Below are 24,744 nucleotides of genomic sequence, written 5' to 3' on the forward strand. Positions count from 1 at the left end.
CTTTAAACTTTTTCAAAGAGTTTAAATGTAACAGAACCCGATTGGACCATGTGAACTGGCAGTGAGTTTCAGGGGTTTCATAGTGTAGTGGTCATCACGTCTGCTTTACACGCAGAAGGTCCTGGGTTCAATCCCAGTGAAACCATAGGAAGAATGTTTTTGAAAGAGGTTACTTTAACCATAAAATAAAGCCCAAGATTACAAGCAAGATAAAAATATTGCAAGGCCATAGTCAGCACAGGAAGAAAATCCACTGTGATGCATCTGTGGCTTTCTGATGCACTCTCGTCTTGGCTTTTTGATGGAAGGGTAGTACCCCCACCTTGAGTGTGAAAGGTCCCAGCCGTGCCCCCAAATCTCAGACCTCTAGTTGTTGCTGATCGGTAGTGCTCCTCTCATGGATGGTTCTTCATGGTCTTAATCATAGTGTAGTGACCATCATGTCTGGTTTACATGCAGACAGTCCTGGGCTTAATCCTAAGTGAAACCATAAACTTTAAACTTTTTCAAAGAGTTTAAATGTAACAGAACCCGATTGGACCATGTGAACTGGCAGTGTATTTCAGGGGTTTCATAGTGTAGTGGTCATCACGTCTGCTTTACACGCAGAAGGTCCTGGGTTCAATCCCCAGTGAAACCATAGGAAGAATGTTTTTGAAAGAGGTTACTTTAACCATAAAATAAAGCCCAAGATTACAAGCAAGATAAAAATATTGCAAGGCCATAGTCAGCACAGGAAGAAAATCCACGTGATGCATCTGTGGCTTTCTGATGCACTCTCGTCTTGGCTTTTTAATGGAAGGGTATTACCCCCACCTTGAGTCTGAAGAGGTCCCAGCCGTGCCCCCAAATCTCAGACCTCTAGTTGTTGCTGATCGGTAGTGCTCCTCTCATGGATGGTTCTTCATGGTCTTAATCATAGTGTACTGACCATCATGTCTGGTTTACATGCAGACAGTCCTGGGCTTAATCCTAAGTGAAACCATAAACTTTAAACTTTTTCAAAGAGTTTAAATGTAACAGAACCCGATTGGACCATGTGAACTGGCAGTGATTTTCAGGGTTTCATAGTGTAGTGGTCATCACGTCTGCTTTACACGCAGAAGGTCCTGGGTTCAATCCCCAGTGAAACCATAGGAAGAATGTTTTTGAAAGAGGTTACTTTAACCATAAAATAAAGCCCAAGATTACAAGCAAGATAAAAATATTGCAAGGCCATAGTCAGCACAGGAAGAAAATCCACGTGATGCATCTGTGGCTTTCTGATGCACTCTCGTCTTGGCTTTTTGATGGAAGGGTATTACCCCCACCTTGAGTTGAAAGGTCCCAGCCGTGCCCCCAAATCTCAGACCTCTAGTTGTTGCTGATCGGTAGTGCTCCTCTCATGGATGGTTCTTCATGGTCTTAATCATAGTGTAGTGACCATCATGTCTGGTTACATGCAGACAGTCCTGGGCTTAATCCTAAGTGAAACCATAAACTTTAAACTTTTTCAAAGAGTTTAAATGTAACAGAACCCGATTGGACCATGTGAACTGCAGCACGTGTATTTCAGGGGTTTCATAGTGTAGTGGTCATCACGTCTGCTTTACACGCAGAAGGTCCTGGGTTCAATCCCCAGTGAAACCATAGGAAGAATGTTTTTGAAAGAGGTTACTTTAACCATAAAATAAAGCCCAAGATTACAAGCAAGATAAAAATATTGCAAGGCCATAGTCAGCACAGGAAGAAAATCCACTGTGATGCATCTGTGGCTTTCTGATGCACTCTCGTCTTGGCTTTTGATGGAAGGGTATTACCCCCGCCTTGAGTGCTGAGAGGTCCCAGCCGTGCACCCAAATCTCAGACCTCTAGTTGTTGCTGATCGGTAGTGCTCCTCTCATGGATGGTTCTTCATGGTCTTAATCATAGTGTAGTGACCATCATGTCTGGTTTACATGCAGACAGTCCTGGGCTTAATCCTAAGTGAAACCATAAACTTTAAACTTTTTCAAAGAGTTTAAATGTAACAGAACCCGATTGGACCATGTGAACTGGCAGTGGATTTTCAGGGGTTTCATAGTGTAGTGGTCATCACGTCTGCTTTACACGCAGAAGGTCCTGGGTTCAATCCCCAGTGAAACCATAGGAAGAATGTTTTTGAAAGAGGTTACTTTAACCATAAAATAAAGCCCAAGATTGCAAGCAAGATAAAAATATTGCAAGGCCATAGTCAGCACAGGAAGAAAATCCACGTGATGCATCTGTGGCTTTCTGATGCACTCTCGTCTTGGCTTTTTGATGGAAGGGTATTACCCCCACCTTGAGTGTGAAAGGTCCCAGCCGTGCCCCCAAATCTCAGACCTCTAGTTGTTGCTGATCGGTAGTGCTCCTCTCATGGATGGTTCTTCATGGTCTTAATCATAGTGTAGTGACCATCATGTCTGGTTTACATGCAGACAGTCCTGGGCTTAATCCTAAGTGAAACCATAAACTTTAAACTCTTTGAAAAAGTTTAAAGTTTAACAGAACCCGATTGGACCATGTGAACTGGCAGTGGATTTTCAGGTGTTTCATAGTGTAGTGGTCAATCACGTCTGCTTTACACGCAGAAGGTCCTGGGTTCAATCCCCAGTGAAACCATAGGAAGAATGTTTTTGAAAGAGGTTACTTTAACCATAAAATAAAGCCCAAGATTACAAGCAAGATAAAAATATTGAAAGGCCATAGTCAGCACAGGAAGAAAATCCATGTGATGCATCTGTGGCTTTCTGATGCACTCTCGTCTTGGCTTTTTAATGGAAGGGTATTACCCCCACCTTGAGTGTGAAAGGTCCCAGCCGTACCCCCAAATCTCAGACCTCTAGTTGTTGCTGATCGGTAGTGCTCCTCTCATGGATGGTTCTTCATGGTCTTAATCATAGTGTAGTGACCATCATGTCTGGTTTACATGCAGACAGTCCTGGGCCTAATCCTAAGTGAAACCATAAACTTTAAACTTTTTCAAAGAGTTTAAATGTAACAGAACCCGATTGGACCATGGTGAACTGGCAGTGTATTTTCAGGGGTTTCATAGTGTAGTGGTCATCATGTCTGCTTTACACGCAGAAGGTCCTGGGTTCAATCTCCAGTGAAACCATAGGAAGTATGTTTTTGAAAGAGGTTACTTTAACCATAAAATAAAGCCCAAGATTACAAGCAAGATAAAAATATTGCAAGGCCATAGTCAGCACAGGAAGAAAATCCATGTGATGCATCTGTGGCTTTCTGATGCACTCTCGTCTTGGCTTTTTAATGGAAGGGTATTACCCCCACCTTGAGTGTGAAAGGTCCCAGCCGTGCCCCCAAATCTCAGACCTCTAGTTGTTGCTGATCGGTAGTGCTCCTCTCATGGATGGTTCTTCATGGTCTTAATCATAGTGTAGTGACCATCATGTCTGGTTTACATGCAGACAGTCCTGGGCTTAATCCTAAGTGAAACCATAAACTTTAAACTTTTTCAAAGAGTTTAAATGTAACAGAACCCGATTGGACCATGTGAACTGGCAGTGTATTTTCAGGGAGTGCATAGTGTAGTGGTCATCACGTCTGCTTTACACGCAGAAGGTCCTGGGTTCAATCCCCAGTGAAACCTAGGAAGAATGTTTTTGAAAGAGGTTACTTTAACCATAAAATAAAGCCCAAGATTACAAGCAAGATAAAAAATATTGCAAGGCCATAGTCAGCACAGGAAGAAAATCCATGTGATGCATCTGTGGCTTTCTGATGCACTCTCGTCTTGGCTTTTTAATGGAAGGGTATTACCCCAACCTTGAGTGTGAAAGGTCCCAGCCGTACCCCCAAATCTCAGACCTCTAGTTGTTGCTGATCGGTAGTGCTCCTCTCATGGATGGTTCTTCATGGTCTTAATCATAGTGTAGTGACCATCATGTCTGGTTTACATGCAGACAGTCCTGGGCTTAATCCTAATTGAAACCATAAACTTTAAACTTTTTCAAAGAGTTTAAATGTAACAGAACCCGATGGACCATGTTAACTGGCAGCACGATTTAAGGGGTTTCATAGTGTAGTGGTGATCACGTCTGCTTTACACTCAGAAGGTCCTGGGTTCAATCCCCAGTGAAACCATAGGAAGAATGTTTTTGAAAGAGGTTACTTTAACCATAAAATAAAGCCCAAGATTGCAAGCAAGATAAAAATATTGCAAGGCCATAGTCAGCACAGGAAGAAAATCCACGTGATGCATCTGTGGCTTTCTGATGCACTCTCGTCTTGGCTTTTTGATGGAAGGGTATTACCCCCACCTTGAGTGTTAAAGGTCCCAGCCGTGCCCCCAAATCTCAGACCTCTAGTTGTTGCTGATCGGTAGTGCTCCTCTCATGGATGGTTCTTCATGGTCTTAATCATAGTGTAGTGACCATCATGTCTGGTTTACATGCAGACAGTCCTGGGCTTAATCCTAAGTGAAACCAATAAACTTTAAACTTTTTCAAAGAGTTTAAATGTAACAGAAACCCGATTGGACCATGTGAACTGGCAGTGGATTTTCAGGTGTTTCATAGTGTAGTGGTCATCACGTCTGCTTTACACGCAGAAGGTCCTGGGTTCAATCCCCAGTGAAACCATAGGAAGAATGTTTTTGAAAGAGGTTACTTTAACCATAAAATAAAGCCCAAGATTACAAGCAAGATAAAAATATTGAAAGGCCATAGTCAGCACAGGAAGAAAATCCATGTGATTCATCTGTGGCTTTCTGATGCACTCTCGTCTTGGCTTTTTTAATGGAAGGGTATTACCCCCACCTTGAGTGTGAAAGGTCCCAGCCGTACCCCCAAATCTCAGACCTCTAGTTGTTGCTGATCGGTAGTGCTCCTCTCATGGATGGTTCTTCATGGTCTTAATCATAGTGTAGTGACCATCATCAGGGCCGCCATCAGGAATTTCGGGGCCCCATACAACCAAAGTGTCTGGGCCCCCCCACATTAATAAAAAAAAAAATAGTGTGTTCGCCCCACGCCTTGCTGGGAGGTATAATTTGATTCCGATCAATTCTAGAGAACTAGCTCATATTCCCCATTTTCCCCAGTGGCTTAAAATGTAACCTCTGTTATACAGTTATAAAATTGTAGAAACTAAATGTGAACAAGGTGCAATGTAAATGTCCCCATACAGACACTTACTTGTATAGCCGTCTCTTGTGCTCTGTATGCAGTGCGTTATATTCACCCCTGCAACGTACAATTTATAGCGTGTCTACAAGCCCAGCGGGGCTCATTATGATGGAGACTACAACATACAAGAGTGGGGTAGGGGTTCCCCTGTATTCAGAATGCTGTTGAGTACTAGGCAATGCCCCGTTTGGGGTTATTGAATTTCGAGGGTCTGGGGGGCTGTTTGATTTGTATATGTTCACCAATAATAATGCCCCCAGAGGTGCCCCCATATACTAATAATGCCCCCAGAGGTGCCCCCATATACTAATAATGCCCCCAGAGGTGCCCCCATACACTAATAATGCCCCCAGAGGTGCCCCATACACTAATAATGCCCCAGAGGTGCCCCCATACACTAATAATGCCCCCCAGAGGTGCCCCATATACTAATAATGCCCCCAGAGGTGCCCCCCATATACTAATAATGCCCCCAGAGGTGCCCCTCAAGAACTAATAATGCCCCCAGAGGTGCCCCCCATGAACTAATAATGCCCCCAGAGGTGCCCCCATATACTAATAATGCCCCCAGAGGTGCCCCCATATAATAATAATGCCCCCAGAGGTGCCCCCCAAGAACTAATAATGCCCCCAGAGGTGCCCCCCATATACTAATAATGCCTCCAGAGGGTGCCCCCATATACTAATAATGCCCCCAGAGGTGCCCCCATATACCTAATAATGCCCCCAGAGGTGCCCCCCAAGAACTAATAATGCCCCCAGAGGTGCCCCCATATACTAATAATGCCCCCAGAGGTGCCCCCCATATACTAATAATGCCCCCAGAGGTGCCCCCATATACTAATAATGCCCCCAGAGGTGCCCCCATACACTAATAATGCCCCCAGAGGTGCCCCTATATACTAATAATGCCCCCAGAGGTGCCCCCATATACTAATAATGCCCCCAGAGGTGCCCCCATTAACTAATAATGCCCCCAGAGGTGCCCCCATACACTAATAATGCCCCCAGAGGTGCCCACCATACACTAATAATGCCCCCAGAGGTGCCCCCATACACTAATAATGCCCCCAGAGGTGCCCCCATATACTAATAATGCCCCCAGAGGTTGCCCCCATATACTAATAATGCCCCCGGAGGTGCCCCCATATACTAATTAATGCCCCCAGAGGTGCCCCCATACACTAATAATGCCCCCAGAGGTGCCCCCATGAACTAATAATGCCCCCAGAGTTGCCCCCATACACTAATAATGCCCCCAGAGGTGCCCCATACACTAATAATGCCCCCAGAGGTGCCCCCATACACTAATAATGCCCCCAGAGGTGCCCCCCATATACTAATAATGCCCCCAGAGGTGCCCCATATACTAATAATGCCCCCAGAGGTGCCCCCATATACTAATAATGCCCCCAGAGGTGCCCCCATTCACTAATAATGCCCCCAGTGGTGCCCCCCATGAGATATAATGCCTCCAGAGGTGCCCCCATGAGCTAATAATGCCCCTAGAGTTGCCCCCATATACTAATAATGCCCCCAGAGGTGCCCCCATATACTAATAATGCCCCAGAGGTGCCCCCATATACTAATAATGCCCCCAGAGGTGCCCCCCATGAACTAATAATGCCCCCATATGCTAATAATGCCCCCAGAGGTGCACCCATATGCTAATAATGCCCCCAGAGGTGCCCCCCATACACTAATAATGCCCCCAGAGGTGCCCCCCCTCGAACGAATAATGCCCCCAGAGGTGCCCCTAAAAAAACAAACATCCTACTCACCTAATCCGCGCTGTGCAGGCAGCAGCTCTTCCTCCTCTTCGGGCTCCATCTTGCGAGCCGCAGGGACGGGACTTCCGGCAGGCGTGATCATGTGACGTCATCACGCCTGCCGGAGAGGTCACGGCCCGGCCTCCCATAGGCTGCTGGTATGAAGTGCCGGCAGCCAGGCCTGTATTTAGAGTTTATGCTGCCCTAGGCACTTTGCACGCTGAGGTGCCCCCCCCCCCATTACTGTACATGCATGGTATATACCCTGGCACTTGGGTGCCGCTCTGCTTGATGCCCGCTATTCTCATCAAACAGACGTGATGGAGGAAGGAAGGAGGCCGGGGACGTCTTAGTTCGGGGGCCGCTTCTGTCCAGTGTCGGACTGGGGCACCTGGGGCCACCAATATAGAACCAGTGAGACACGACATGCTGACCCGCTCCTTTCCTGAATTCATCTGTATCTGTGACAAATCCCTACATTTATACAGCTCTCAGGGTATGCTGGGAGTTGTAGTCTCTGAGAGGACAACCCTATAATAAATCACTGTGTGCAGAGTCTCCTGGTGGCTGCAATCTGTGGGTGACAACCATCAGCCCTGAAGGTCCAGCAATACATCTGTCTAAACTGTACTACAACTCCCAGCATACTCTGAGGGCTGCAGACTGTCAGTACATGCTGGGAGTTGTAGTGCCTGCAGCTGTTGTAGTTGGGTCCTATACACTGGATGCTTTGTGGCATATAAGAATACAAAGATCTGTGGGGGCTCAGTGCAGGGAGGTGACCCCAGAACATCACTAATAGGGGATAGGGGGAGATGGTTTTGTTCTGTCCCCTATTAGTGATGTTCTGGGGTCACTTCCCTGCACTGAGCCCCCACAGATCTATGTATTCTTATATGCTACAAAGCATCCAGTGTATAATGCACCTAGGACCCAACTACAACAGCTGCAGGCACTACAACTCCCAGCATTTACTGACAGTCTGCAGCCCTCAGCATATGCTGGGAGTTGTAGTGCCTGCGGCTGTTGTAGTTGGGTCCTAGTTTAAAAGTTTGCGCTAGTGTACTGTAGTGACTGCGGGGCTGTGTCAGTACACTACTGCAAACAATACACTGACCCATTTAGACCCCAATGGTACACAGGCTCTGCACACTATAGAAGTGATTACAGTGCAGTTACTAATGACTCACCGGTGACGTCTTCTCCGATTGCCGTCGCTTCTTGCTTTCTTCTCCATCTGGCGCAGCAATCAAGAAGACTTCTCCGACCACAACTAGTCTGCAAGCAGGCAGCTGGGGTGACTGGGGAAGGGAGGCAGATGGGTGTGCCAGGGGAAGCCGCTGGGGTGAAGGGGAGAAGCTGGGGTGACAGGGGGAAGGAGAGCAGCTGGGGTGACGGGGAGCAGACTAGGGGTGGCAGGGGGAGAATCTGGGGGGCAGAGGGAGCAGCTGGGGGCAGGGGGAGTAGATGGGGGCAGGAGGAGGAGCAGATGGGGGGCAGGGGGAGCAGCTGGGGTGAGAGGGGCAGGGGTAGTAGATGGGGGCAGGGGGAGCAGCTGGGGGGGCAGAGGGAGCAATGTGGGGCAGAGGGATCAGCTCGGGGGCAGCAGCTGGGGTGGCAGGGGGAGTAGATGGGGGGCAGGAGGAGCAGCTGGGGTGGCAGGCAGGGGGAGCAGATAGGTGGCAGCTAGGGTGGCAGGGAGAAGATTGGGCAGCTGGAGTGGCAGGGGGAGAAGATGGGGGACAGGCGGAGGAGCAGATGGGGCAGGGGGAGAAGATGGGGGGCAGGAGGAGCAGCTGGGGGGCAGGGAGAGCAGCTGGAGGTGCTGGTGGAGAGGCTAGGGGGTGGCAGGAGGAGAGGCTGGGGGGTGCTGACAGAGAGGCTGGGGGGTGCTGACAGAGAGGCTGGGGGGTGCTGACGGAAAGGCTGGGGGAGAGGCTGGGGGTGCAGGAGGGTAGGCTAGGGGGAGAGGTTGTGGGGTGCAGGAGGAGAGGCTTTGGGGTGCAGGAGGAGAGGCTGTGGGGTGCAGGAGGAGAGGCTGTGGGGTGCAGGAGGAGAGGCTGGAGGAGAGGCGGGGGGTGCAGGAGAAGAGGCTGTGGGAGAGGCTGTGGGGTGCAGGAGGAGAGGCTGAGGGGTGCAGGAGAAGAGGCTGGGTGAGGCTGTGGGGTGCAGGAGGAGAGGCTGTGGGGTGCAGGAGAAGAGGCTGGGGGAGAGGCTGTGGGGTGCAGGAGGAGAGGCTGGGGGTGCAGGAGGAGAGGCTGGGGGGTGCAGGAGGAGAGGCTGGGGGAGAGGCTGGGGGGTGCAGGAGGAGAGGCTGGGGGAGAGGCTGGGGGGTGCAGGAGGAGAGGCTGGGGGTTGCAGGAGGAGAGGCTGGGGGGTGCAGGAGGAGAGGCTGGAGGGGGGGTACAGGAGGAGAGGCTGGAGAGGGGGTACAAGAGGAGAGGCTGGAGGGGGGGTACAAGAGGAGAGGCTGGAGGGGGGGTACAAGAGGAGAGGCTGGAGGGGGGTACAAGAGGAGAGGCTGGAGGGGGGGGTACAGGAGGAGAGGCTGGAGGGGGGGTACAGGAGGAGAGGCTGGAGGGGGGGTACAGGAGGAGAGGCTGGAGGGGGGGTACAGGAGGAGAGGCTGGAGGGGGGGTACAGGAGGAGAGGCTGGAGGGGGGGTACAGGAGGAGAGGCTGGAGGGGGGGTACAGGAGGAGAGGCTGGAGGGGGGGTACAGGAGGAGAGGCTGGAGGGGGGGTACAGGAGGAGAGGCAGGAAGGGGGTACAGGAGGAGAGACTGGAAGGGGGTGCAGGAGGAGAGGCTGGAGGGGGGGTACAGGAGGGGGGTACAGGAGGAGAGGCTGGAAGGGGGTACAGGAGGAGAGGCTGGAGGGGGGGGGTACAGGAAGAGAGGCTGGAGGGGGGGGTACAGGAAGAGAGGCTGGAGGGGGGGGGTACAGGAAGAGAGGCTGGGGGAAGAGGGAGCGGCCGGGGGAGCCAGGGGAGCAGAGGGAGCAGAGGCAGGTGAGGGAGCAGAGGCAGGTGAGGCAGGTCCCCCCTTCCCATGCAGCTTTGGTCCGGTGAGCTTCCGGCACACGCTGCCTCTATCACTGGCCGGAAGCTCACAGCTGCAGCCCCGCGGTCCAGGAACTTCTCTCCTGCTGGGCGCGATGACGTCACGTGCGCCGCTGCCGAGCAGGAGAGAAGGACCGCAGGGCTGCAGCTGTGAGCTTCCGGCCAGTGATAGAGGCAGCGTGTGCCGGAAGCTCACCGGACCGAAGCGGCACAACCCCCCCCCCCAGGTGGCAAGGGGGGCCGTGCGGGCACCCCTAGCGTAGCGGTCGGGGTGGGGGGGTAGCGGTCGGGGTGGGGAGGTAGCGGTCGGGCGGGAGGCGGCGGGCCCGCCGGGCCCCCCCCCATGTCTCTTAAGGGTCCGGGCCCCATACGGCAGTACCGGTTGTACTGCCCTATCGGCGGCCCTGACCATCATGTCTGGTTTACATGCAGACAGTCCTGGGCTTAATCCTAAGTGAAACCATAAATTTTAAACTTTTTCAAAGAGTTTAAATGTAACAGAACCCGATTGGACCATGTGAACTGGCAGTGGATTTTCAGGTGTTTCATAGTGTAGTGGTCAACACGTCTGCTTTACACGCAGAAGGTCCTGGGTTCAATCCCCAGTGAAACCATAGGAAGAATGTTTTTGAAAGAGGTTACTTTAACCATAAAATAAAGCCCAAGATTACAAGCAAGATAAAAATATTGAAAGGCCATAGTCAGCACAGGAAGAAAATCCATGTGATTCATCTGTGGCTTTCTGATGCACTCTCGTCTTGGCTTTTTAATGGAAGGGTATTACCCCCACCTTGAGTGTGAAAGGTCCCAGCCGTACCCCCAAATCTCAGACCTCTAGTTGTTGCTGATCGGTAGTGCTCCTCTCATGGATGGTTCTTCATGGTCTTAATCATAGTGTAGTGACCATCATGTCTGGTTTACATGCAGACAGTCCTGGGCTTAATCCTAATTGAAACCATAAACTTTAAACTTTTTCAAAGAGTTTAAATGTAACAGAACCCGATTGGACCATGTGAACTGGCAGTGTATTTTCAGGGGTTTCATAGTGTAGTGGTCATCATGTCTGCTTTACACGCAGAAGGTCCTGGGTTCAATCTCCAGTGAAACCATAGGAAGTATGTTTTTGAAAGAGGTTACTTTAACCATAAAATAAAGCCCAAGATTACAAGCAAGATAAAAATATTGAAAGGCCATAGTCAGCACAGGAAGAAAATCCACGTGATGCATCTGTGGCTTTCTGATGCACTCTCGTCTTGGCTTTTTAATGGAAGGGTATTACCCCCACCTTGAGCGTGAAAGGTCCCAGCCGTGCCCCAAATCTCAGAACTCTAGTTGTTGCTGATCGGTAGTGCTCCTCTCATGGATGGTTCTTCATGGTCTTAATCATAGTGTAGTGACCATCATGTCTGGTTTACATGCAGACAGTCCTGGGCTTAATCCTAAGTTAAACCATAAACTTTAAACTTTTTCAAAGACTTTAAATGTAACAGAACCCGATTGGACCATGTGAACTGGCAGTGTATTTTCAGGGAGTGCATAGTGTAGTGGTCATCACGTCTGCTTTACACGCAGAAGGTCCTGGGTTCAATCCCCAGTGAAACCATAGGAAGAATGTTTTTGAAAGAGGTTACTTTAACCATAAAATAAAGCCCAAGATTACAAGCAAGATAAAAATATTGCAAGGCCATAGTCAGCACAGGAAGAAAATCCATGTGATGCATCTGTGGCTTTCTGATGCACTCTCGTCTTGGCTTTTTAATGGAAGGGTATTACCCCAACCTTGAGTGTGAAAGGTCCCAGCCGTACCCCCAAATCTCAGACCTCTAGTTGTTGCTGATCGGTAGTGCTCCTCTCATGGATGGTTCTTCATGGTCTTAATCATAGTGTAGTGACCATCATGTCTGGTTTACATGCAGACAGTCCTGGGCTTAATCCTAATTGAAACCATAAACTTTAAACTTTTTCAAAGAGTTTAAATGTAACAGAACCCGATTGGACCATGTTAACTGGCAGCACGATTTAAGGGGTTGCATAGTGTAGTGGTCATCACGTCTGCTTTACACGCAGAAGGTCCTGGGTTCAATCCCCAGTGAAACCATAGGAAGAATGTTTTTGAAAGAGGTTACTTTAACCATAAAATAAAGCCCAAGATTGCAAGCAAGATAAAAATATTGCAAGGCCATAGTCAGCACAGGAAGAAAATCCACGTGATGCATCTGTGGCTTTCTGATGCACTCTCGTCTTGGCTTTTTGATGGAAGGGTATTACCCCCACCTTGAGTGTTAAAGGTCCCAGCCGTGCCCCCAAATCTCAGACCTCTAGTTGTTGCTGATCGGTAGTGCTCCTCTCATGGATGGTTCTTCATGGTCTTAATCATAGTGTAGTGACCATCATGTCTGGTTTACATGCAGACAGTCCTGGGCTTAATCCTAAGTGAAACCATAAACTTTAAACTTTTTCAAAGAGTTTAAATGTAACAGAACCCGATTGGACCATGTGAACTGGCAGTGGATTTTCAGGTGTTTCATAGTGTAGTGGTCATCACGTCTGCTTTACACGCAGAAGGTCCTGGGTTCAATCTCCAGTGAAACCATAGGAAGAATGTTTTTGAAAGAGGTTACTTTAACCATAAAATAAAGCCCAAGATTACAAGCAAGATAAAAATATTGAAAGGCCATAGTCAGCACAGGAAGAAAATCCATGTGATGCATCTGTGGCTTTCTGATGCACTCTCGTCTTGGCTTTTTAATGGAAGGGTATTACCCCCACCTTGAGTGTGAAAGGTCCCAGCCGTGCCCCCAAATCTCAGACCTCTAGTTGTTGCTGATCGGTAGTGCTCCTCTCATGGATGGTTCTTCATGGTCTTAATCATAGTGTAGTGACCATCATGTCTGGTTTACATGCAGACAGTCCTGGGCTTAACCCTAAGTGAAACCATAAACTTTAAACTTTTTCAAAGAGTTTAAATGTAACAGAACCCGATTGGACCATGTGAACTGGCAGTGTATTTTCAGGGAGTGCATAGTGTAGTGGTCATCACGTCTGCTTTACACGCAGAAGGTCCTGGGTTCAATCCCCAGTGAAACCATTGGAAGAATGTTTTTGAAAGAGGTTACTTTAACCATAAAATAAAGCCCAAGATTACAAGCAAGATAAAAATATTGCAAGGCCATAGTCAGCACAGGAAGAAAATCCATGTGATGCATCTGTGGCTTTCTGATGCACTCTCGTCTTGGCTTTTTAATGGAAGGGTATTACCCCAACCTTGAGTGTTAAAGGTCCCAGCCGTGCCCCCAAATCTCAGACCTCTAGTTGTTGCTGATCGGTAGTGCTCCTCTCATGGATGGTTCTTCATGGTCTTAATCATAGTGTAGTGACCATCATGTCTGGTTTACATGCAGACAGTCCTGGGCTTAATCCTAAGTGAAACCATAAACTTTAAACTTTTTCAAAGAGTTTAAATGTAACAGAACCCGATTGGACCATGTGAACTGGCAGTGGATTTTCAGGTGTTTCTTAGTGTAGTGGTCATCACGTCTGCTTTACACGCAGAAGGTCCTGGGTTCAATGCCCAGTGAAACCATAGGAAGAATGTTTTTGAAAGAGGTTACTTTAACCATAAAATAAAGCCCAAGATTACAAGCAAGATAAAAATATTGAAAGGCGGTAGTCAGCACAGGAAGAAAATCCATGTGATTCATCTGTGGCTTTCTGATGCACTCTCGTCTTGGCTTTTTAATGGAAGGGTATTACCCCCACCTTGAGTGTGAAAGGTCCCAGCCGTACCCCCAAATCTCAGACCTCTAGTTGTTGCTGATCGGTAGTGCTCCTCTCATGGATGGTTCTTCATGGTCTTAATCATAGTGTAGTGACCATCATGTCTGGTTTACATGCAGACAGTCCTGGGCTTAATCCTAAGTGAAAACATAAATTTTAAACTTTTTCAAAGAGTTTAAATGTAACAGAACCCGATTGGACCATGTGAACTGGCAGTGTATTTTCAGGGGTTTCATAGTGTAGTGGTCATCATGTCTGCTTTACACGCAGAAGGTCCTGGGTTCAATCTCCAGTGAAACCATAGGAAGTATGTTTTTGAAAGAGGTTACTTTAACCATAAAATAAAGCCCAAGATTACAAGCAAGATAAAAATATTGCAAGGCCATAGTCAGCACAGGAAGAAAATCCATGTGATGCATCTGTGGCTTTCTGATGCACTCTCGTCTTGGCTTTTTAATGGAAGGGTATTACCCCCACCTTGAGTGTGAAAGGTCCCAGCCGTGCCCCCAAATCTCAGACCTCTAGTTGTTGCTGATCAGTAGTGCTCCTCTCATGGATGGTTCTTCATGGTCTTAATCATAGTGTAGTGACCATCATGTCTGGTTTACATGCAGACAGTCCTGGGCTTAATCCTAAGTAAAACCATAAACTTTAAACTTTTTCAAAGAGTTTAAATGTAACAGAACCCGATTCGACCATGTGAACTGGCAGCACGTTTTCAGAGGTTTCATAGTGTAGTGGTCATCACGTCTGCTTTACACGCAGAAGGTCCTGGGTTCAATCCCCAGTGAAACCATTGGAAGAATGTTTTTGAAAGAGGTTACTTGAACCATAAAATAAAGCCCAAGATTACAAGCAAGATAAAAATATTGCAAGGCCATAGTCAGCACAGGACGAAAATCCAATTGATGCATCTGTGGCTTTCTGATGCACTCTCGTCTTGGCTTTTTGATGGAAGGGTATTACCCCCGCCTTGAGTCTGAGAGGTCCCAGCCGTGCACCCAAATCTCAGACCTCTAGTTGTTGCTGATCGGTAGTGCTCCTCTCATGGATGGTTCTTCATGGTCTTAATCATAGTGTACTGACCATCATGTCTTGTTTACATGCAGACAGTCCTGGGCTTAATCCTAAGTGAAACCATAAACTTTAAACTTTTTCAAAGAGTTTAAATGTAACAGAACCCGATTGGACCATGTGAACTGGCAGTGGATTTTCAGGGGTTTCATAGTGTAGTGGTCATCATGTCTGCTTTACACGCAGAAGGTCCTGGGTTCAATCTCCATTGAAACCATAGGAAGAATGTTTTTGAAAGAGGTTACTTTAACCATAAAATAAAGCCCAAGATTACAAGCAAGATAAAAATATTGCAAGGCCATAGTCAGCACAGGAAGAAAATCCATGTGATGCATCTGTGGCTTTCTGATGCACTCTCGTCTTGGCTTTTTAATGGAAGGGTATTACCCCCACCTTGAGTGTGAAAGGTCCCAGCCGTGCCCCCAAATCTCAGACCTCTAGTTGTTGCTGATCGGTAGTGCTCCTCTCATGGATGGTTCTTCATGGTCTTAATCATAGTGTAGTGACCATCATGTCTGGTTTACATGCAGACAGTCCTGGGCTTAATCCTAAGTGAAACCATAAACTTTAAACTTTTTCAAAGAGTTTAAATGTAACAGAACCCGATTGGACCATGTTAACTGGCAGCACGATTTCAGGGGTTTTATAGTGTAGTGGTCATCATGTCTGCTTTACACGTAGAAGGTCCTGGGTTCAATCCCCAGTTAAACCATATTAAGAGTGTTTTTGAAAGAGGTTACTTTAACCATAAAATAAAGCCCAAGATTACAAGCAAGATAAAAATAATGCAAGGCCATAGTCAGCACAGGAAGAAAATCCATGTGATGCATCTGTGGCTTTCTGATGCACTCTCGTCTTGGCTTTTTGATGGAAGGGTATTACCCCCGCCTTGAGTCTGAGAGGTCCTAGCCGTGCACCTAAATCTCAGACCTCTAGTTGTTGCTGATCGGTAGTGCTCCTCTCATGGATGGTTCTTCATGGTCTTAATCATAGTGTACTGACCATCATGTCTGGTTTACATGCAGACAGTCCTGGGCTTAATCCTAAGTGAAACCATAAACTTTAAACTTTTTCAAAGAGTTTAAATGTAACAGAACCCGATTGGACCATGTGAACTGGCAGTGGATTTTCAGGGGTTTCATAGTGTAGTGGTCATCATGTCTGCTTTACACGCAGAAGGTCCTGGGTTCAATCTCCAGTGAAACCATAAGAAGAATGTTTTTGAAAGAGGTTACTTTAACCATAAAATAAAGCCCAAAATTACAAGCAAGATAAAAATATTGCAAGGCCATAGTCAGCACAGGAAGAAAATCCATGTGATGCATCTGTGGCTTTCTGATGCACTCTCGTCTTGGCTTTTTAATGGAAGGGTATTACCCCCACCTTGAGTGTGAAAGGTCCCAGCTGTGCCCCCAAATCTCAGACCTCTAGTTGTTGCTGATCGGTAGTGCTCCTCTCATGGATGGTTCTTCATGGTCTTAATCATAGTGTAGTGACCATCATGTCTGGTTTACATGCAGACAGTCCTGGGCTTAATCCTAAGTGAAACCATAAACTTTAAACTTTTTCAAAGAGTCTAAATGTAACAGAACCCGATTCGACCATGTGAACTGGCAGCACATTTTCAGAGGTTTCATAGTGTAGTGGTCATCACGTCTGCTTTACACGCAGAAGGTCCTGGGTTCAATCCCCAGTAAAAACCATAGGAAGAATGTTTTTGAAAGAGGTTACTTGAACGATAAAATAAAGCCCAAGATTACAAGCAAGATAAAAATATTGCAAGGCCATAGTCAGCACAGGACGAAAATCCACTTGATGCATCTGTGGCTTTCTGATGCACTCTCGTCTTGGCTTTTTGATGGAAGGGTATTACCCCCGCCTTGAGTCTGAGAGGTCCCAGCCGTGCACCCAAATCTCAGACCTCTAGTTGTTGCTGATCGGCAGTGCTACTCTCATGGATGGTTCTTCATGGTCTTAATCATAGTGTACTGACCATCATGTCTGGTTTACATGCAGACAGTCCTGGGCTTAATCCTAAGTGAAACCATAAACTTTAAACTTTTTCAAAGAGTTTAAATGTAACAGAACCCGATTGGACCATGTGAACTGGCAGTGGATTTTCAGGGGTTTCATAGTGTAGTGGTCATCATGTCTGCTTTACACGCAGAAGGTCCTGGGTTCAATCTCCAGTGAAACTATAGGAAGAATGTTTTTGAAAGAGGTTACTTTAACCATAAAATAAAGCCCAAGATTACAAGCAAGATAAAAATATTGCAAGGCCATAGTCAGCACAGGAAGAAAATCCATGTGATGCATCTGTGGCTTTCTGATGCACTCTCGTCTTGGCTTTTTAATGGAAGGGTATTACCCCCACCTTGAGTGTGAAAGGTCCCAGCCGTGCCCCCAAATCTCAGACCTCTAGTTGTTGCTGATCGGTAGTGCTCCTCTCATGGATGGTTCTTCATGGTCTTAATCATAGTGTAGTGACCATCATGTCTGGTTTACATGCAGACAGTCCTGGGCTTAATCCTAAGTGAAACCATAAACTTTAAACTTTTTCAAAGAGTTTAAATGTAACAGAACCCGATTGGACCATGTTAACTGGCAGCACGTTTTCAGAGGTTTCATAGTGTAGTGGTCATCACGTCTGCTTTACACGCAGAAGGTCCTGGGTTCAATCCCCAGTGAAACCATAGGAAGAATGTTTTTGAAAGAGGTTACTTTAACCATAAAATAAAGCCCAAGATTACAAGCAAGATAAAAATATTGCAAGGCCATAGTCAGCACAGGACGAAAATCCACTTGATGCATCTGTGGCTTTCTGATGCACTCTCGTCTTGGCTTTTTGATGGAAGGGTATTACCCCCGCCTTGAGTCTGAGAGGTCCCAGCCGTGCACCCAAATCTCAGACCTCTAGTTGTTACTGATCGGTAGTGCTCCTCTCATGGATGGTTCTTCATGGTCTTAATCAATAGTGTAGTGACCATCATGTCTGGTTTACATGCAGACAGTCCTGGGCTTAATCCTAAGTGAAACCATAAACTTTAAACTTTTTCAAAGAGTTTAAATGTAACAGAACCCGATTGGACCATGTTAACTGGCAGCACGTTTTCAGTGGTTTCATAGTGTAGCGGTCATCATGTCTGCTTTACACGCAGAAGGTCCTGGGTTCAATCTCCAGTGAAACCATAGGAAGAATGTTTTTGAAAGAGGTTACTTTAACCATAAAATAAAGCCCAAGATTACAAGCAAGATAAAAATATTGCAAGGCCATAGTCAGCACAGGAAGAAAATCCACGTGATGCATCTGTGGCTTTCTGATGCACTCTCGTCTTAGCTTTTTGATGGAAGGGTATTACCCCCGCCTTGAGTCTGAGAGGTCCCAGCCGTGCACCCAAATCTCAGACCTCTAGTTGTTGCTGATCGGTAGTGCTACTCTCATGGATGGTTCTTCATGGTCTTAATCATAGTGTACTGACCATCATGTCTGGTTTACATGCAGACAGTCCTGGGCTTAATCCTAAGTGAAACCATAAACTTTAAACTTTTTCAAAGAGTTTAAATGTAACAGAACCCGATTGGACCATGTGAACTGGCAGTGGATTTTCAGGGGTTTCATAGTGTAGTGGTCATCATGTCTGCTTTACACGCAGAAGGTCCTGGGTTCAATCTCCAGTGAAACCATAGGAAGAATGTTTTTGAAAGAGGTTACTTTAACCATAAAATAAAGCCCAAGATTACAAGCAAGATAAAAATATTGCAAGGCCATAGTCAGCACAGGAAGAAAATCCATGTGATGCATCTGTGGCTTTCTGATGCACTCTCGTCTTGGCTTTTTAATGGAAGGGTATTACCCCCACCTTGAGTGTGAAAGGTCCCAGCCGTGCCCCCAAATCTCAGACCTCTAGTTGTTGCTGATCGGTAGTGCTCCTCTCATGGATGGTTCTTCATGGTCTTAATCATAGTGTAGTGACCATCATGTCTGGTTTACATGCAGACAGTCCTGGGCTTAATCCTAAGTGAAACCATAAACTTTAAACTTTTTCAAAGAGTTTAAATGTAACAGAACCCCATTGGACCATGTTAACTGGCAGCACGTTTTCAGAGGTTTCATAGTGTAGTGGTCATCACGTCTGCTTTACACGCAGAAGGTCCTGGGTTCAATCCCCAGTGAAACCATAGGAAGAATGTTTTTGAAAGAGGTTACTTTACCATAAAATAAAGCCCAAGATTACAAGCAAGATAAAAATATTGCAAGGCCATAGTCAGCACAGGACGAAAATCCACTTGATGCATCTGTGGCTTTCTGATGCACTCTCGTCTTGGCTTTTTGATGGAAGGGTATTACCCCCGCCTTGAGTCTGAGAGGTCCCAGAAGTGCACCCAAATCTCAGACCTCTAGTTGTTGCTGATCGGTAGTGCTCCTCTCATGGATGGTTCTTCATGGTCTTAATCATAGTGTACTGACCATCATGTCTGGTTTACATGCAGACAGTCCTGGGCTTAATCCTAAGTGAAACCATAAACTTTAAACTTTTTAAAAGAGTTTAAATGTAACAGAACCCGATTGGACCATGTTAACTGGCAGCACGTTTTCAGGGGTTTCATAGTGTAGTGGTCATCACGTCTGCTTTACACGCAGAAGGTCCTGGGTTCAATCCCCAGTGAAACCATTGGATGAAAGTTTTTGAAAGAGGTTACTTTAACCATAAAATAAAGCCCAAGATTACAAGGAAGATAAAAATATTGAAAGGCCATAGTCAGCACAGGAAGAAAATCCACGTGATGCATCTGTGGCTTTCTGATGCACTCTCGTCTTAGCTTTTTGATGGAAGGGTATTACCCCCGCCTTGAGTCTGAGAGGTCCCAGCCGTGCACCCAAATCTCAGACCTCTAGTTGTTACTGATCGGTAGTGCTCCTCTCATGGATGGTTCTTCATGGTCTTAATCATAGTGTAGTGACCATCATGTCTGGTTTACATGCAGACAGTCCTGGGCTTAATCCTAAGTGAAACCATAAACTTTAAACTTTTTCAAAGAGTTTAAATGTAACAGAACCCGATTGGACCATGTTAACTGGCAGCACGTTTTCAGAGGTTTCATAGTGTAGCGGTCATCATGTCTGCTTTACACGCAGAAGGTCCTGGGTTCAATCTCCAGTGAAACCATAGGAAGAATGTTTTTGAAAGAGGTTACTTTAACCATAAAATAAAGCCCAAGATTACAAGCAAGATAAAAATATTGCAAGGCCATAGTCAGCACAGGAAGAAAATCCATGTGATGCATCTGTGGCTTTCTGATGCACTCTCGTCTTGGCTTTTTAATGGAAGGGTATTACCCCCACCTTGAGTGTGAAAGGTCCCAGCCGTGCCCCCAAATCTCAGACCTCTAGTTGTTGCTGATCGGTAGTGCTCCTCTCATGGATGGTTCTTCATGGTCTTAATCATAGTGTAGTGACCATCATGTCTGGTTTACATGCAGACAGTCCTGGGCTTAATCCTAAGTGAAACCATAAACTTTAAACTTTTTCAAAGAGTTTAAATGTAACAGAACCCGATTCGACCATGTGAACTGGCAGCACGTTTTCAGAGGTTTCATAGTGTAGTGGTCATCACGTCTGCTTTACACGCAGAAGGTCCTGGGTTCAATCCCCAGTGAAACCATAGGAAGAATGTTTTTGAAAGAGGTTACTTTAACCATAAAATAAAGCCCAAGATTACAAGCAAGATAAAAACATTGCAAGGCCATAGTCAGCACAGGACGAAAAATCCACTTGATGCATCTGTGGCTTTCTGATGCACTCTCGTCTTGGCTTTTTGATGGAAGGGTATTACCCCCGCCTTGAGTCTGAGAGGTCCCAGCCGTGCACCCAAATCTCAGACCTCTAGTTGTTGCTGATCGGTAGTGCTCCTCTCATGGATGGTTCTTCATGGTCTTAATCATAGTGTACTGACCATCATGTCTGGTTTACATGCAGACAGTCCTGGGCTTAATCCTAAGTGAAACCATGAACTTTAAACTTTTTCAAAGAGTTTAAATGTAACAGAACCCGATTGGACCATGTTAACTGGCAGCACGTTTTCAGAGGTTTCATAGTGTAGTGGTCATCATGTCTGCTTTACACGCAGAAGGTCCTGGGTTCAATCCCCAGTGAAACCATAGGAAGAATGTTTTTGAAAGAGGTTACTTTAACCATAAAATAAAGCCCAAGATTACAAGCAAGATAAAAATATTGCAAGGCCATAGTCAGCACAGGACGAAAATCCACTTGATGCATCTGTGGCTTTCTGGTGCACTCTCGTCTTGGCTTTTTGATGGAAGGGTATTACCCCCGCCTTGAGTCTGAGAGGTCCCAGCCGTGCACCCAAATCTCAGACCTCTAGTTGTTGCTGATCGGTAGTGCTCCTCTCATGGATGGTTCTTCATGGTCTTAATCATAGTGTACTGACCATCATGTCTGGTTTACATGCAGACAGTCCTGGGCTTAATCCTAAGTGAAACCATAAACTTTAAACTTTTTCAAAGAGTTTAAATGTAACAGAACCCGATTGGACCATGTGAACTGGCAGTGGATTTTCAGGGTTTTCATAGTGTAGAGGTCATCACGTCTGCTTTACACGCATAAGGTCCTGGGTTCAATCCCCAGTGAAATCATAGGAAGAATGTTTTTGAAAGAGGTTACTTTAACCATAAAATAAAGCCCAAGATTACAAGCAAGATAAAAATATTGCAAGGCCATAGTCAGCACAGGAAGAAAATCCACGTGATGCATCTGTGGCTTTCTGATGCACTCTCGTCTTGGCTTTTTGATGGAAGGGTATTACCCCCACCTTGAGTGTGAAAGGTCCCAGCCGTGCCCCCAAATCTCAGACCTCTAGTTGTTGCTGATCGGTAGTGCTCCTCTCATGGATGGTTCTTCATGGTCTAAATCATAGTGTAGTGACCATCATGTCTGGTTTACATGCAGACAGTCCTGGGCTTAATCCTAAGTGAAACCATAAACTTTAAACTTTTTCAGAGTTTAAATGTAACAGAACCCGATTGGACCATGTGAACTGGCAGTGGATTTTCAGGGGTTTCATAGTGTAGTGGTCATCTTTTTCAAAGAGTTTAAATGTAACAGAACCCGATTCGACCATGTGAACTGGCAGCACGTTTTCAGAGGTTTCATAGTGTAGTGGTCATCACGTCTGCTTTACACGCAGAAGGTCCTGGGTTCAATCCCCAGTGAAACCATAGGAAGAATGTTTTTGAAAGAGGTTACTTTAACCATAAAATAAAGCCCAAGATTACAAGCAAGATAAAAATATTGCAAGGCCATAGTCAGCACAGGAAGAAAATCCACGTGATGCATCTGTGGCTTTCTGATGCACTCTTGTCTTGGCTTTTTGATGGAAGGGTATTACCCCCGCCTTGAGTCTGAGAGGTCCCAGCCGTGCATCCAAATCTCAGACCTCTAGTTGTTGCTGATCGGTAGTGCTCCTATCATGAATGGTTCTTCATGGTCTTAATCATAGTGTAGTGACCATCATGTCTGGTTTACATGCAGACAGTCCTGGGCTTAATCCTAAGTGAAACCATAAACTTTAAACTTTTTCAAAGACTTTAAATGTAACCGAACCCGATTGGACCATGTGAACTGGCAGTGGATTTTCAGGGGTTTCATAGTGTAGTGGTCATCACGTCTGCTTTACACGCAGAAGGTCCTGGGTTCAATCCCCAGTGAAACCATAGGAAGAATGTTTTTGAAAGAGGTTACTTTAACCATAAAATAAAGCCCAAGATTACAAGCAAGATAAAAATATTGCAAGGCCATAGTCAGCACAGGAAGAAAATCCACGTGATGCATCTGTGGCTTTCTGATGCACTCTCGTCTTGGCTTTTTGATGGAAGGGTATTACTCCCGCCTTGAGTCTGAGAGGTCCCAGCCGTGCCCCCAAATCTCAGAGCTCTAGTTGTTGCTGATCGGTAGTGCTCCTCTCATGGATGGTTTTTCATGGTCTTAATCATAGTGTAGTGACCATCATGTCTTGTTCACATGCAGACGGTCCTGGGCTTAATCCTAAGTGAAACCATAAACTTTAGAGTTTAAATGTTACAGAACCCGATTGGACCATGTAAACTAGTAGTATATTTTCAGGGGTTTTATGGTGTAGTGGTCATCACATCTGTTTTACACGCAGAAGGTCCTGGGTTCAATCCCCAGTGAAACCACAAGAGGAATGTTTTTGAAAGAGGTTACTTTACCATAAAATTAAGCCCAAGATTACAAGCAGGATAAAAATATTGCAAGGCCATAGTCAGCACAGGAAGAAAATCCACGTGATGGGTCTGTGGCTTTCTGATGCACTCTCATCTTGGCTTTTTGATGGAAGGGTATTACCCCCTTCTTGAGTGTGAACGATCGCAGCTGTGCCCCCAAATCTCAGAGCTCTAGAGCTGATCGGTAGTGCTCCTCTCATGGATGGTTCTTCATGGTCTTAATCATAGTGTAGTGACCATCATGTCAAAAACACACATTGCATGTGCTAAACATGTACCTAACCTATACCAATTAAGCAAGGACCACAATGTTTTACAGGGACATGGAATTGTTTGGATGAGCTGTAATTACTCTACAAAACCAGACACATTACACGACTAAGGATCATGATAGGTCTGGGAAAAGCTCAAAAATGCCCAACAATTAAACTCATAAAGTGCCCCTTTCCTTTTAGCAATATCTTGGTCCCACTTGTCAGAGCAAAATTATGACCAACATATTACCTGCCGTAGATTTTTACTATCAGTCATTCTACATTTTTTAATACTCTTTGTAGAATAGTTATTTTACTTGCAATTTTTTTTATACTCTACGTTACATAGCACACTTTCACACTATAACCCTCTACAATATATGCAAATGTGGTTAAATCACAAGCACTTTCTGACAACCCTTTCATACATCTTTTCAATTACTCATACACACATTTATAATCCTAAAAACTTAGTACTGAAGAATGGCAGCATATAAGAAAAGGACTGTTTTACTCATTTTGAACACAATAACTCTGTGGAGTTATTGTGTTCACAGGCCTCCTCCTCCCCTTCAGCCTGCCTGACCCTCTCCAAAAATTTGACAATTTAACATTTTTCTGCTTGTTCTTTTTGTAAAATGCAAACAGTCAAATTCCCATATGCTGCCATCCTGCAATACCTTCCTCAACCTCTCTTTTATGCTTTTAAACAGTATGAACCTCCCAAGTGTAAGGTTTTTCAAAAATAGACCCCCTAAACTAAGAGTATAACGCTTAATTTTAGATTTAAAATCCATAGGGTGACCCGACTAGGATAAGTAAGTATACGCATAGATATAGATTGTCAAAAACACACATAGCACGTGCTAAATATGTACCTAACCTATACCAATTAAGCAAGGACCACAATGTTTTAGAGGGACATGGAATTGTTTGGATGAGCTGTAATTACTCTACAAAACCAGACACGTTACACGACTAAGGATCATGATAGGTCTGGGAAAAGCTCAAAAATGCCAACAATGAAACTCACAAAGTGCCCCTTTCCTTTTAGTAATATCGTGGTCTCTCTTCTCAGAGCAAAATTATGACCGACATATTACCTGCCATAGATTTTTACTATCAGTCATACCTGCATTTTTTAATACTCTTTGTAGAATAATTATTTTACTTGTAATTTTTTTAATACTCTACGTTACATAGCACACTTTCACACTATAACCCTCTACAATATATGCAAATGTGGTTAAATCACAAGCACTTTCTGAGAACCCTTTCATACATCTTTTCTATTACTCATACACACATTCAGGGGCGTAACTAGGATTCATGGGGCCCCACAGCAAAAAAGTGTATGGGGCCCCCCAACATACTCACCTGTCCCAGCGATATGGTGCTG

At 45.8% G+C, this 24,744-nt stretch overlaps 16 non-coding genes across 16 annotated transcripts; all 16 read left to right on the forward strand.

The window, feature by feature from the left end:
• Nucleotides 1-567: 567 nt before the first annotated feature.
• Nucleotides 568-640, forward strand: TRNAV-UAC (transfer RNA valine (anticodon UAC)). Its single transcript has one exon. It is a non-coding gene; the product is annotated as a tRNA-Val (tRNA).
• Nucleotides 641-1,061: 421 nt separating this feature from the next.
• Nucleotides 1,062-1,134, forward strand: TRNAV-UAC (transfer RNA valine (anticodon UAC)). The gene has a single exon. It is a non-coding gene; the product is annotated as a tRNA-Val (tRNA).
• Nucleotides 1,135-1,556: 422 nt separating this feature from the next.
• TRNAV-UAC (transfer RNA valine (anticodon UAC)) lies at nucleotides 1,557-1,629 on the forward strand. The gene has a single exon. It is a non-coding gene; the product is annotated as a tRNA-Val (tRNA).
• Nucleotides 1,630-2,052: 423 nt separating this feature from the next.
• On the forward strand, nucleotides 2,053-2,125 carry TRNAV-UAC (transfer RNA valine (anticodon UAC)). The gene has a single exon. It is a non-coding gene; the product is annotated as a tRNA-Val (tRNA).
• Nucleotides 2,126-4,034: 1,909 nt separating this feature from the next.
• Nucleotides 4,035-4,107, forward strand: TRNAV-UAC (transfer RNA valine (anticodon UAC)). Its single transcript has one exon. It is a non-coding gene; the product is annotated as a tRNA-Val (tRNA).
• Nucleotides 4,108-4,529: 422 nt separating this feature from the next.
• TRNAV-UAC (transfer RNA valine (anticodon UAC)) lies at nucleotides 4,530-4,604 on the forward strand. Its single transcript has one exon. It is a non-coding gene; the product is annotated as a tRNA-Val (tRNA).
• A 7,399-nt stretch (nucleotides 4,605-12,003) lies between these two features.
• Nucleotides 12,004-12,076, forward strand: TRNAV-UAC (transfer RNA valine (anticodon UAC)). The gene has a single exon. It is a non-coding gene; the product is annotated as a tRNA-Val (tRNA).
• A 2,402-nt stretch (nucleotides 12,077-14,478) lies between these two features.
• On the forward strand, nucleotides 14,479-14,551 carry TRNAV-UAC (transfer RNA valine (anticodon UAC)). Its single transcript has one exon. It is a non-coding gene; the product is annotated as a tRNA-Val (tRNA).
• A 2,898-nt stretch (nucleotides 14,552-17,449) lies between these two features.
• Nucleotides 17,450-17,522, forward strand: TRNAV-UAC (transfer RNA valine (anticodon UAC)). Its single transcript has one exon. It is a non-coding gene; the product is annotated as a tRNA-Val (tRNA).
• Nucleotides 17,523-18,935: 1,413 nt separating this feature from the next.
• On the forward strand, nucleotides 18,936-19,008 carry TRNAV-UAC (transfer RNA valine (anticodon UAC)). Its single transcript has one exon. It is a non-coding gene; the product is annotated as a tRNA-Val (tRNA).
• Nucleotides 19,009-19,429: 421 nt separating this feature from the next.
• Nucleotides 19,430-19,502, forward strand: TRNAV-UAC (transfer RNA valine (anticodon UAC)). The gene has a single exon. It is a non-coding gene; the product is annotated as a tRNA-Val (tRNA).
• Nucleotides 19,503-20,419: 917 nt separating this feature from the next.
• TRNAV-UAC (transfer RNA valine (anticodon UAC)) lies at nucleotides 20,420-20,492 on the forward strand. The gene has a single exon. It is a non-coding gene; the product is annotated as a tRNA-Val (tRNA).
• A 423-nt stretch (nucleotides 20,493-20,915) lies between these two features.
• Nucleotides 20,916-20,988, forward strand: TRNAV-UAC (transfer RNA valine (anticodon UAC)). The gene has a single exon. It is a non-coding gene; the product is annotated as a tRNA-Val (tRNA).
• A 1,004-nt stretch (nucleotides 20,989-21,992) lies between these two features.
• Nucleotides 21,993-22,065, forward strand: TRNAV-UAC (transfer RNA valine (anticodon UAC)). Its single transcript has one exon. It is a non-coding gene; the product is annotated as a tRNA-Val (tRNA).
• Nucleotides 22,066-22,487: 422 nt separating this feature from the next.
• Nucleotides 22,488-22,560, forward strand: TRNAV-UAC (transfer RNA valine (anticodon UAC)). The gene has a single exon. It is a non-coding gene; the product is annotated as a tRNA-Val (tRNA).
• Nucleotides 22,561-22,970: 410 nt separating this feature from the next.
• TRNAV-UAC (transfer RNA valine (anticodon UAC)) lies at nucleotides 22,971-23,043 on the forward strand. The gene has a single exon. It is a non-coding gene; the product is annotated as a tRNA-Val (tRNA).
• Nucleotides 23,044-24,744: the final 1,701 nt, after the last annotated feature.

Source organism: Dendropsophus ebraccatus, unplaced genomic scaffold (assembly GCF_027789765.1).
Source record: "Dendropsophus ebraccatus isolate aDenEbr1 unplaced genomic scaffold, aDenEbr1.pat pat_scaffold_530_ctg1, whole genome shotgun sequence".
Lineage (NCBI taxonomy): Eukaryota > Metazoa > Chordata > Amphibia > Anura > Hylidae > Dendropsophus > Dendropsophus ebraccatus.